General features: G+C 37.8%; 1 long non-coding RNA gene across 2 annotated transcripts in view; it reads left to right on the forward strand.

Annotated features, from left to right (window-relative positions):
- The window catches only part of LOC103786560 (uncharacterized), a 53711-nt gene that overhangs the window by 17777 nt on the left and 22820 nt on the right, over positions 1-13114 (forward strand). Inside the window, exon 3 of one of the 2 annotated variants that reach the window (XR_008622256.2) lies at positions 7583-7704. The exons of the other annotated variant lie outside the window; for it this stretch is intronic. This is a non-coding gene — a long non-coding RNA (uncharacterized LOC103786560). The remainder of the gene's footprint in view (positions 1-7582; positions 7705-13114) is intronic. 2 annotated transcript variants of the gene reach the window in all.

Below are 13114 nucleotides of genomic sequence, written 5' to 3' on the forward strand. Positions count from 1 at the left end.
CCTGACAGGTGAGGGGCAGGACACCCAAACACGTATGCAATGCATACACTGGAAGTTAAGGTCCATGACGACGGGGACTCTTTTGTTTACTATTGTGTTATAGGACCTTAATAAATATTTCTTCAGTGAGTCACTGGAACCACACTTACAGTATATTAAAAATATGCATAGAACGGCCGGGCACGGTGGCTCATGCCTGTAATCCCAGCACTTTGGGAGGCCGAGGAGGGTGGATCACCTGAGGTCAGGAGTTTGAGACCAGCCTGGCCAACATGGTGAAACCCCGTCTCTACTTAAAATACAAAAAATTTTCCGGGCGTGGTGGTGGGCGCCTGTAATCCCAGTTACTCGGGAGGCTGAGGCAGGAGAATTGCTTGAACCTGGGAGGCGGAGGTTGCAGTGAGCCGAGATAGCGCCATTGTACTCCAGCCTGGGTGACAAGAGTGAGACTTCGTCTCCAAAAAAAAAAAAAAAAAAAAAAAGCATAGAACAGCAAAATACTTTTTCACTCATCATTTAGTAAACATTTAAAAGATGATAACATCCAGGCTGGGCATGGTAGCTTACACCCATAATCCCAGCATTTTGGGAGGCCAAGGCAGGTGGATCACTTGAGCTCAGGAGTTCAAGACCTGCCTGAGTAAAATAGTGAGACCCCATCTTTACAAAAAATACAAAAATTAGCCAAGCATGGTGGCACATGCCTGTAGTCCCAGCTACTCAGAAGGCTGAGGTGGGAGGATGGCTTGAGCCTGACAGGCAGAGGTTGCAGTGAGCTGAGACTGCGTCACTGCACTCCATCCTGGGTGACAGGGCAAGGCCCTGACTCAAAAAAATAATAATAAATAAAAGATGATAACATTGTTTTGGTGATAATGCAGGAAAATATGCGCTCCTCATTGCTAAGTGGGCAACACTGCCACATATAGTGGCACGGCTATGCACTGCACAACTGCATAATTGTAAGAGTGTTACCGGTGGAGGGTGTCCAGGTTCTTGGCGTCTTGAACAAATAGTTGGACAAAACGCTCAAACAAAGCAAGGAAAGAATGAAGCAACAAAAGCAGAAATTTATTGAAAATGAAAGTACACTCCACAGTTTGGGAATGGACCCAAGCATAGGGGCTCAAGGGCCCCATTACAGAATTTTTGGGAGTTTAAATACCCTCTAGAGGATTCCATTGGTTACTTCGTGTATGCCCTGTGTAAATGAAGAGGATGAAGTAAAGTTACAAAGTCACTTACTTGGTGTATACCTCATGGAGAGGATATTTCCTGTCATAGCTGAAGTGTGAATTGGCCTTATGTTCCCTGCCTCCAGACCCTATTTTCCTGCCTCAAGAGGAAGACCTGATGGAAGGGATTTTGATAAAATGTATCAAAAGCCTGAAAAGTGTACATACTTTTTGAACCAAGAGTTCTACTACTTCTAGGATTTAGCTTTAAGGAATAACTGTGAGGTGAATGAAGATTTACCCAAGGATCTTCATCACATCGTTTATAGTAGTGAAAAAAAGTCTAGGTGATTAAAAATAGTGATTGACTAAAGAATGTCACACACACACTCATATAGCAGATCGCTCTTCAGGAATTTAAATGACACTCCAAGAATAAATTTAATAACCCAGGCAAGTAGTGGCATATGCAGTAGAAACCCACTTTTAAAAGGTGTGGGTATATATATGTATATGAATTTTTATGTGTGTGCACAGGAAAAAAACCTAGGATAAACCTAGAATAAATAAATAAATCGGGGTGAAGAATTACAAATGCTAGTAATTTTATTGTTTTTGGTTTTTATCTATTAAATAACTTTTCCAAAATGAATATGCATTAGCTACATGTTTTATAAAATTAAAAAAAAACTTATTTTAAAAATACTGGAAGAAAAGACAATAATGAATTATTACAAGTTGTTTTGGAAGGGATAAGATTTTGAATTCTTCTATACCTCTCTTACTATAAAGCTGTAGTAATTTTATAATGGAAAAATAAACTTTTAGAAGAGAAATAGGAGATTTGGGGATCAAATGGATAGATTAGCACATGCTAAAATCTATCTTTTTACTTGAAAAACACAAAAATGATAGAAAAAAATTTTAAATACATACATAAATATAAACATATACACTCATTCTCAAAATCTTTCTCGACCAGAAACCAAAAATAAAGGTCCCACTGTTGGAAGTAGGGATTGAACCTCAAGACCTGCGGGAGCTGGGTCTAGAAACAGGCTTTGGGCCTGTGGTAGCCAGCCTTCAGGATGGTCCCAGATGACCCTTACCTCCTAGGCATTCATGCCCTTGTGTGGTCTCCTCCCACAGTGAATCAGGGCTGATCTGTTACTAGTAGAGTATGATGCAAGTGACAATGTGTGACTTCCAAACTAGGTTATAAAAGGCACTGCAGCTTCCATGTTGGTCTTTTGGATCACTGGATCTGGGGGAAACCAACCACTGTGTTGTGAGGACACTCAAGCAGTTCTGTGGAGGCTCACGTGGAGAGGAAAGAACCAGGGGACCAGCTACCTTGCAAATCAACCCTAACAACTTGGTTGATGACACAAAGACCACAAAGGAAAGAGTACATGAAGCAGGGCCCTTTGAACCTATGGAGCACAGTCTGGCACTATGTACCAATGACACTTGTTTTAATTAACAAACCAATATTGATACATTATTATTAACTGTAGTCTATATTAAGGTTCTCTTTTTTTGTATTGTACAGATCTGTGGGGTTTTGACAAATGCATAATATTGTGTATCCACCATCACACTGTCATACAGAATAGTTTTTACTGCCCTGAAAAGCCTCTGTGCTCTACCTATTTAACCCTCTGCCCTCACACCAAACCCCTGGCAACCACTGACTGACCTTTTTACGTTGCCTATAGTTCTGCTTTTTGCAGAATGTCATAGTAGAAATCATACACTATGTAGACTTTTCCGACTGGCTTCTTTCATGTAACAATACGCATTTGTTTCTTCCATGTCTTTTCTTAGCTTGGTAGCTCATTTCTTTCTGTTGCTGAATAATATTCCATTGAATGGATGTGCCAGACTTTGTTTATTCATTCACCTATTAAAGGACATCTTGGTGGCTTCCAGTTTCTGGCAATTGTGAATAAAGCTACTATAAATATTTATGTGCAGGTTTTTGTGTGGACATAAGTTTACAAGTCAATTGGGTAAATATCTAGGAGTGCAATTACTGGATCTTATGGTGCAAATATGATTAGTTTTATAAGGAACTGCTGAACTCTTCCAAAGTGGCTGTAGCGTTTTGCATTCTCACCAGCAATGAAAGGGCATTCTGTTGCCAGCATTTGGTATTGTCAGTTTTGTGGATTTTAGTCACTCTAAAAGATATGTAGTGAAATCTCATTTTAATTTGCAATCTCCTAATGACATATGATGTGGATCTTCATTTCTATGCTTATTTGTCACCTGCATATTTTCTTTAGTGAGGTGTAATTTTCAGACCTTTTGCCCATGTAAAAAATTAGGTTCTTTTCTTATTGTTGAGTTTTAAGTGTTTATAATTTTGAATACCAGTCCTTTATCAGTTAATGTGTTTTGCAAATAACTTCTAATCTTTGGCTTACCTTTTCATTCTCTTAACATTCTTTCACAGAGCAGAAGTTTTTAATTTTAATAAAGTTCAGTTTAAGAATTTTTTGTTCCATGGGTTGTGCTTTTGGTGTTGAATTTAAAAACTCATCGCCAAACCACAAACCACATAGATTGGTTCCTATATTAGCTTCTGTAAGTTTTGTAGTTTTATGTTTCACATTTAAGTCTAAGATCCATTTTGATCTAACTTTTATAAAAGGTGGAAGGACTGTCTGGATTTTCCCATTTGTTAAAAAGATTATCCTCTTCCCTCTTCCTGCACTGAATTGCCTTTGCTTCTTTGACAAATATAATTTGACTATATTTATGTGGGTGTGTTTCTGGGCTCTCTATTCTGTGCTGTTGATCAGTTTGTCTGTTTTTTCACCAATACCACACAGTCTTGCCTAATGTAGATTTATAGTAAGTCATAAAGTCAGGTAGTGTTAATCCTCTGACTGTTCCTTTTCAGGATTGTGTTGGTCATTCTAGGTCATTTGACTTCCCATATTAACTTTAGAATCTGTCAATATTCACAAAATAACTTATTCGAATTTTATTGGAATTGTGTTGAATCTATAGATAGGGTTGGGGAGAATTCTCGTCTTAAAATTATTGAGTTTTGCTATTCATGTACGTGGAATATCTCTCCATTTATTTATATTTTCTTTGATTTTTGTCATCAGAGTTTTCTGTGTTTCCTTATATTGATCCTGTACATATTTTGTTGGATTTATGCCTAGGTATTTCATTATTTTTGGTGGTAATGTAAATGGCATTATGTTTCTAATTTCAACTTCCAACTGTTCATTGATGGCATAAAGGAAAGCACTAAACTTTTAAATATTAACTTTATATTCCGCGAACTTCCTATAATCACTTATTAGTTCCAGGAGTCTTTTGTTGTTGAATCTTTGGGATTTTCTATGTAGACAGTCATGCCATCCTGTACACAGAAATAAAGACAGCTTTATGTCTTCTTTCCCAGTTGGCATGCCTTTTATTCTCTTTTCTTGTCTTATTGCACTAGCAAGAAATTCTAGTGCAATATTAAATAGGAGTGGTGAAAGGGGACATCTTTGCCTTGTTCCGAATATTAGGGGGGAAAACATCCAGTTTCTCATCATTAAGTATGATGTTAGTTGTAGAATTATTGTAACTCCCGTTTGTTAATTTGAGAATGTTTCCTATTATTCCTAGGTCGCTGCGAGTTTTTATTATGAAAGGGTGTTGGATTTTGGCAATGCCTTTTTTGCATCCATTGATATGATCGATCACATGATTTTCTTCTTAAACTTATTGATTTGATGAATTACATTAATTGATTTTTGAATGTTGAACCAGTTGTTCATGCCTGGAATAAATCCTGCTTGGTCAAATCATGGTGTATAATGATTTTTATACATTGTTGGATTTGATTTGCTAATTTTTTAAAAAAAAATTTGGGGTACATAGTAGGTATATATATTTATGGGGTACATGTGATATTTTGATTCAGGCATTCAATGTGTAATAATCACATCAGTGTAAGTGGGGTATCCATCACCTCAAGCATTTATCCTTTCTTTGTGTTACAAACAATCCAATTATACTCTTTTAGTTATTTTAAAATGTGCAATAAATTTTGTTGACTGTAGTCACCCTGTTGTGCTATCAAATACTAGATCTTATTCATTCTGTCTAACTATATTTTTATACCCATTTACCATCCCCATTTCCCTCCCTACTCCCCCAGCTACCCTTCCCAGCCTCTGGTAACCACCATTCTACCTTTATCTCCATGAGTTCAATTTTAAAAAACTTTTAGCTCCCCCAAATAAGTGAGAACATGCGAAGTTTGTCTTTCTGTGCCTGGCTTATTTCAGTTTCATCCATGTTGTTGCAAATGACAGGATCTCATTCTTTATTTATGGCTGAATAGTACCCCATTGTGTATATGTACCACATTTTCTTTATTCATTCATCTATTGATGGACACTTACATTGCTTCTAAATGTTGGCTATTGTGAATAGTGCAGCAATAAACATGGGAGTGCAAATATCTCTTTGATATACTGATTTCCCTTCTTCTGGGTATATATCTAGAAGTGGGATTGATGGATCATATGGTATCTCTATTTTTAGTTTTTTGATGAACTTCCAAACTGTTCTCCAAAGTGTTTGTACCAATTTACATTCCCACCAACAGTGTATGAGGGTTGCCTTTTCTTTACATCCTCATCAGCATTTGTTATTGCCTGTCTTGGATAAAAGCCATTTTAACTGGGGTGAGATGATATCTCACTGTAGTTTTGATTTGCATTTCTCTGATGATGATAATGATGTTAAGCACCTTTTCCTACGCCTGTTTGCCATTTGTATGTCTTCTTTTGAGAAATGTCTATTCAGATGTTTTGCCCATTTTAAACTCAGATTATTAGATTTTTTTTTTCCTATTGAGTTGTTTGAGCTCCTTATATATTTTGGTTATTAATCTCCTATCAAATGGATAGTTTGCAAATATTTTCTCCCATTCTGTGGGTTGTCTCTTTACTTTGTTGATTGTTTCTTTTGCTGTGAAGAAGGTTTTTAACTTCATGTGATCCCATTTGTTCATTTTTGCTTTGGCCGCCTGTGCTTGTAAGGTATTACTTTGCCCAGTCCAATGTCCAGGAGAGTTTCTCCAATGTTTTCTTTTAGTAGTTTCATCGTTTGTGGTCTTAGATTTCAATCTGTAATCCATTTTAATTTGAATTTTGTATATATTGCAGGAGATAGTCTAGTTTCATGCTTCTGCATATGGATATCCAGTTTCTCCAGCACCATTTATTGAATTTATAATATATAAATATATTATATATTATAAATATAAATTTATATTCTTGGCATCTTTGTTTAAATAGATCAGATGGATTTGTTTCTGGGTTCTCTATTCTGTTCCACTAGTCTGTCTGTTTTTATGCCATTAACGTATTGTTTTGGTTATTATAGCTCTGTAGTATAATTTGAAGCCAGGTAATGTGATTCCTCAAGTTTTGTTCCTTTTGCTCACAATAGCTTTGGGTATTCTGGGTCTTTTGTGGTTCTATATAAATTATAGAATTTTTTCTATTTCTATTAAGAATGTCACTGGTATTTTGATAGGAATTGCATTGACTCTGTAGATTGCTTTGGATAATATGGACATTTTAACAATATTGATTCTTCCAACCCATGAACATGGAATATCTCTATTTTTTGTGTCTTCCTCAATTTATTTTACCAATGTTTTATAGTTTTCATTGTAGAGATCTTTCACTATTTTGGTTAAGTTTATTGTTAGGTATTTTATTTGTGGCTATTCCCAATGGAATTACTTTCTTGATTTCTTTTTTAGATTGTTCATCCTTGGCATATAGAAATGCTACAGATTTTTGTATGCTGATTTTGTATTCTGCAACTTTAGTGAATTTATCTGTTCTAACAGTTTTTTGGTGGAGCCTTTAGGTTTTTCCAAATAGAAGATCAGATTGTCTAAAAACAAGGGTAATTTGACTTCTTCTTTCCCAATTTGGATGCCCTTTATTTCTTTCTTTTGTCTGATTGCTCTAGCTAGGACTTCTAGTACTATGTTGAATAATAGTGTACTGGGCATCCTTGGCTTATTCCAGATCATAAAGGAAAGGATTTTAGTTTTTCTCCATTCAGTATGATACTAGTGATGGGTCTGTCATATATGTCATATATGGGTTTTATTATATTGCAGTACATTCCTTCTCTACCCGGTTTTTTGAGGGTTTTTATCATGAAGGGATGTTGAATTTTATCAAATGCTTTTTCAGCATCAATTAAAATGATCATGTAGTTTTTGTCCTTCATTCTTGTTGATAAGATGTATCACTGAGTGAATTGCATATGTTGAACCATCCTTTTATTCCTGGGATGGATCTCACTTGGTCATAATTAATTATTATTATTATTTTTTGAGACAGACTTTCTCTCTTGTCGCCCAGGCTGGAGTGCAATGGCGCAATCTGCAATGGCTCACTGTGACCTCCGCCTCCCAGGTTCAAGCAATTCTCCTGCCTCAGCCTCCCAAGTAGGTGGGATTGCAGGCCCCCACCACCATGCCCAGGTAATTTTTGTATTTTTAGTAGAGATGAGGTTTCACCATATTACAGGCATGAGTCACTATGCCCGGCCATGAATGATTTTTTAAATGTGTCTTTGAATTTGGTTTGCTAGTATTTTGTTGAGGATTTTTGCATCAATGATCATCAGGGATCCTGGCCTGTAGTTTTCTTTTTTTGATGTGTCTTTCTCTGGTTTTGGTATCAGAGTAATACCTGCCTTGTAGCATGAGTTTGGAAGTATTCCCTTTTCAGAATAGTTTGAGCAGGATTGGTATTAGTTCTTCTTTAAATGTTTGGTAAAATTCAGCAGTGAAGCAATTGGGTCCCGGGCTTTTCTTTGCTGTGAGACTTTTTATTATGGCTTTGATCTCATTGCTTGTTATTAGTCTGTTCAGGTTTTGGATTTCTTCATAGTTCAATCTGGGTAGGTTGATTTATCTATTTCTTCTAGATTTTCCAATTTATTGGCATATAGTTGCTCATAGTAGTGTCTAATAATAGTATTGTCTTTGAATTTCTGCAGTATCAGTTTTAATGTCTCCTTTTCATCTCTGATTTTATTAGAGTCTCCTCTCTTTTTTTTTCTTAGTTGGGCTAAATTTATCAACATTGTTTGTCTTTTCAAAAAAACAAATTTTTGTTTCATTGATCTGTATTTTTTAATTTCAATTTTATTTACTTCTGCTCTGATCTTTATTTCTTCTACTGATTTTGGGTTTTGCTTTTGCTTTTCTAGTTTTTTAAGATGCATCATTAGATTATTTGAAGTTTTTCTACTTTTTTGATGTAGGTGCTTATTGCTGTAAATTTTCCTCTTAGTGCTGCTTTTGTTGTATCCCATAGGGTTTGGTATGTTGTGTTTCCGTATTCATTTATTTCAACAAATTTTTTTCTTTTTTCTTATTTTTTTCTACTTGTAAATTTTTTATACAATAACAAAATGTTTTTCACTTTCCTTCTTAAATTTCTTTATTGACCCACTAGTCATTTAGGAGCATATTGTTTAATTTCCATGTGCTTGTACAGTTTCCAAAATTCTTCTTGTTATTGGATTTCTAGTTTTATTCCATTGTGGTCAGAGAAGATACTTGATAGTATTTCAAGTTTTGGGAATTTTTAAAGACTTGTTCTGGGGCCTAACATATGGTCTATCCTTGAGAATGATCTATGTGCAGAGAAGAATGTGTATTTTGCAGTCATTGGATAAACTGTTCTATAAATATCTTTCAGGTCCATTTGGTCTATAGATGGAATCTATAGTTCAGATTAAGTCCAATGTTTCTTTGTTGATTTTCTGTCTGAATGATCTGTTCAATGCTGCATGTGGGATGCTGAAGTCTCCAGTTATTGTACTGGAGTCTGTCTCTCTAGCTCTAATAATATATACTTTATATATCTGGGTGCTCCAGTGTTGAGTGCATATAGGTTTACAATTGTTATATTCTCTTGATGAATTGACCCCTTTATTATATAATGATCTTGTCTCTTTTTATAGTTTTTGTCTTGAAATATACTGCTCTTTTTTGGTTTCCATTTGCAAGGAATGTCTTTTTCCATCCCTTTATTTTCAGTTTACGTGTGTCTTTAAAGTGTGTTTCTTGTAGGCAAGACATTATTGGGTCTTATTTTTTTAAAATGCATTCAGCCACCCTTCCTTCCTTCCCTTCCTTCCTCCCTCCCTCCCCACCTGCCTGCCTGCCTTCTTTCCTTCCTTCCTTCCTTTCCTCCCTTCCTTCCTTTCCTTCCTTGCTTCCTTCCTTTCCTTCCTTCCTTCCTTTCCTTCCTTCCTTCCTTTCCTTCCTTCCTTCCTTCCTTTCTTTTTCTTTCTTTCGATGGAGCCTTTCTCTGTCACCCAGGCTGGAGTGCAGTAGCACAATCTTGGCTCACTGCAACCTCCAGCGCCCAGGTCCAAGCAATCTTCTTGCCCCAGCCTCCCAAGTAGCTGGGACTACAGACACGCCATGATGCCTGGCTAGTTTTTTGTGTTTTTAGTAGAGAGACGGGGTTTTGCCATGTTGGCAAGGCTGGTCTCAAACTCCTGACCTCAGGTGATCCACCTACCTTGGCCTCCCAAAGTGCTGGGATTACAGGTGTAAGCCACTGTGCCCGGACTACTTTATGTCTTCTAACTGGAGAGTTTAGTCCATTTATCTTCAATGTTATTATTGATAAGCACTTACTCTTGCCATTTTGTTATTTGTTTTCTGGTTGTTTTGTAGTCTTCTTTTCCTTCTTTCCTTCCTTTCCATCTTCCTTTTAATGAAGGTGACTTTCTCAGGTGGTACGTTTTAATTTCTTGCTATTACTTTTCTGTATCCATTGTATGTTTTTTGATTTGAGGCCACCATAAGGCTTGCAAATAATATCTTGTAACCCATTATTTTAAACTGATGACAACTTAACAATGATTGCATAAGCAAACTAACAAGCAAAGAGATGAATAAAAACTCTACACTTTAACTTCATCCCCTTGCTTTTGACTTTTTATTGTTTCTATTTATATCTTATTATACTATGTCTTGAAAAGTTGTAGTTATTATTTTTGACAGGGTCATCATTTAGTCTTTCTACTCAAGAGATCAGTAGTTTACACACCACAGTTACAGTGTTATATTCTGTGTCTTTCTGTGTACTTATGATTATCTGTGAATTTTATACTTTCAGATGATTTTTTTTTTTTTTTTTTTTTTTTTTGAGACAGGGACTCACTGTCACCCTCGCTGGACTGCAATGGAGTGTGGCTCACTGCAGCCTCAACCTCCCAGGCTCAAGCAATCCTCTCATCCCAGACTTTCAAATAGTTGGGACTTTAGGCACATACCACCATACCCAGCTAATTTTTACTTTTTGTAGAGATGGGGTTTCATTATGTTACCCAGGCTGGTCTTGAACTCCTGGACACAAGCAATCCCCCAACCTTGGCTTCCCAAAGGGCTGGGATTAAAGGTGTGAGCCCCCAGATGATTTCTTATTGTTCAATAACATCCTTTTTGTTTTTTTAATTGAAGAAATTCCTTTAGCATTTCTTGTAGGACAGATCTGGTGTTGATAAAATCCCTCAGGTTTTGTTTGTCTGGGAAAGTCATTATTTTTCCTTCGTGTTTGAAGGATATTTTCACTGGATAAATTCCAGTATAAAAAGGTTTGTTTTTCTTTAGCCCTTTAAGTATGTCATGCTAGTTTCTCTCCTGGCCTGTAAGGTTTCCACTAAGAAGTCTGTTGCCAGATGTATTGGAGCTCCTTTGTATGTTATTTGTTTCTTTGGCTGCTTTTAGGATCCTTTTTTATCTTTGACTTTTGGGAGTCTGATTATTAAATGTCTTGAGGTAGTCTTATTTGGGTTAAATCTGCTTGGTGTTCTATATAACCTTCTTGTATTTGAATATTGATACATCTCTAGGTTTGAGAAGTTCTCTGTTATTATCCTTTTGAATAAACTTTCTACCCTAGTCTCTCTCTCTACTGCCTCTTTATGGCCAGTAACTCTTAGATTTGCCCTTTGGAGGCTATTTTCTAGATCTTGTAAGCATGCTTCATTCTTTCTTATTCTTTTTTCTTTTGTCTCCTGACTGTATTTTAAAATACACTGTCTTTAAGCTCACTAATTCTTTCTTCTGCTTGACAAATTCTGCTGTTAGGAGACTCTGATGCATTCTTCAGTATGTCAGTTGCATTTTTCAGCTCCAGAGTTTCTGCTTGGTTCTGTTTAATTATTTCAACTTCTTTGTTAAATTTATCTGATAGGATTCTGAATTTCTTCTCTGTTATCAACATGATTTTGTTGAGTTTCTTCAAAATGGCTATTTTGAGTTATCTATCCAAATATTCATCAATCTCTGTCTGAGATTGGCCCCAGGTGGGTCCATAGATGTCATCCAGAAGGCAGGGCCTGTAGTTGGGAACCTTAGGAGTCTACCTGATGCTCTATTCTACTGCGGCTGAGCTTGCATCCAAGCCACAAGACAAAGTCCTTTCCACTATTCCCTCCCCTTTCCTCAAGCAGAGGAGTCTCCCCATGGCCACCACCTATCCTAGGCCCATGGTGAGTACTGCCTGGCTACCACCTATGTTCATTCAAGACCCAAGGGCTCTTCAGTCAGCTTATGGTGAATGCTTGTAGTCCTGATTCTCTCCTTTCAGGGCAGTGGGCTTCCCTCTGGCCCAGTACAGGTCCAGAAATGCCATCCAGGAGCCAAGACCTGGAATCGGGGCCCCAGAGTCCCACTTGGTACTCGGTACTCTACCCAACTGTGGCCAAGCTGGTACCCAAGCTGCAAGACAAAGTCCCCTTTACTCTTCCCTCTCCTTTCCTTAGGCAGAAGGGGTCTCTCCCTGAGGCCACCGTAGCTGGGAATGTACTGGGTCACACATGAAGCCAGTGTGGCTCTGAGGCTTACCCAAGGCCTGCGGCCAGTACTACTTGGCTAACACTGTGGATTATTCAGGGCCAAAGGGCCCTTTAGTCAGCAGGTGATGAATTTTGCCAGAACTGGGTCCTTCTGTTCTGGCAGTAGGTTCCTTTCTGGTAAGTTTAGAAATGTCATCCAGAAGCTAGAGCCTGGAACGAGTGCCTCAGACCTCTGCTTGGTGTCCTATTCTACTGTGGCTGAGCTGGTATCCAATTTGCCAAAAAAAAAGCCCTATTTACTCTTCTCCTCCTCTCCTCAAGCAGAGGGAAAGAGTCTTTCCTGGAGATGTAAGCTGTGCTGCCTGGAGTTGGGGGAGAGATGACACAAGCACTCCCTCGATCACCCCAGCTGGTGTCTCACTAGGTCACATGCCGCCCAAGTACACTGGCTCCGAACACGGCACAGCACCAGGACTTGCCCAGGAACTGCAGTCCTTCTGGTCCAGACGGCCTTCCAAATTTATTTAGGACCCCAGAGCACTTTAGCCCACTTTGGTGGGGTTTGCCAGAACTCACGTTCTGACTGCTGGGATGGATGATTTGCCCCTGGCTAGGGCATGGGCACTCACGAAGTTCTGCCCCGTTGCTTTCCACTGTGAGAGGGCAGCACTGAGTTCCATTGCAATGTCCCACAGTCACTGTGCTCTCTTCCAGAAGTGCACATATTCTCTCTCCATACCACACTCAGTGCCTCTTTCTTTAATGTGATTTTAATATCAAGTACTGTAATCACTTGTCTGATTTTTGGCTCCTATGAAGGTGCTTTTTTGTGTGGAGCATTGTGCAATTTGGTGTTCTTGCAGGGTAGACAATTGCTGGAGGCTTCTTTTCAGCCATCTTGCTCCACCTCCTCCTGATTTGCTAGTATTTTATTGAGGAGTTGTACATCTATGTTCCTGAGAGATTGGTTTTTAATTTTCCTTTATTATAATATCTTAATCTCGTTTCGGTATTAGGGTAGTGCTGGCCTCATAGGATGAGTTAAGAAGTATTCCCTCTGCTTC

Source organism: Pan paniscus, chromosome 21 (assembly GCF_029289425.2).
Source record: "Pan paniscus chromosome 21, NHGRI_mPanPan1-v2.0_pri, whole genome shotgun sequence".
Lineage (NCBI taxonomy): Eukaryota > Metazoa > Chordata > Mammalia > Primates > Hominidae > Pan > Pan paniscus.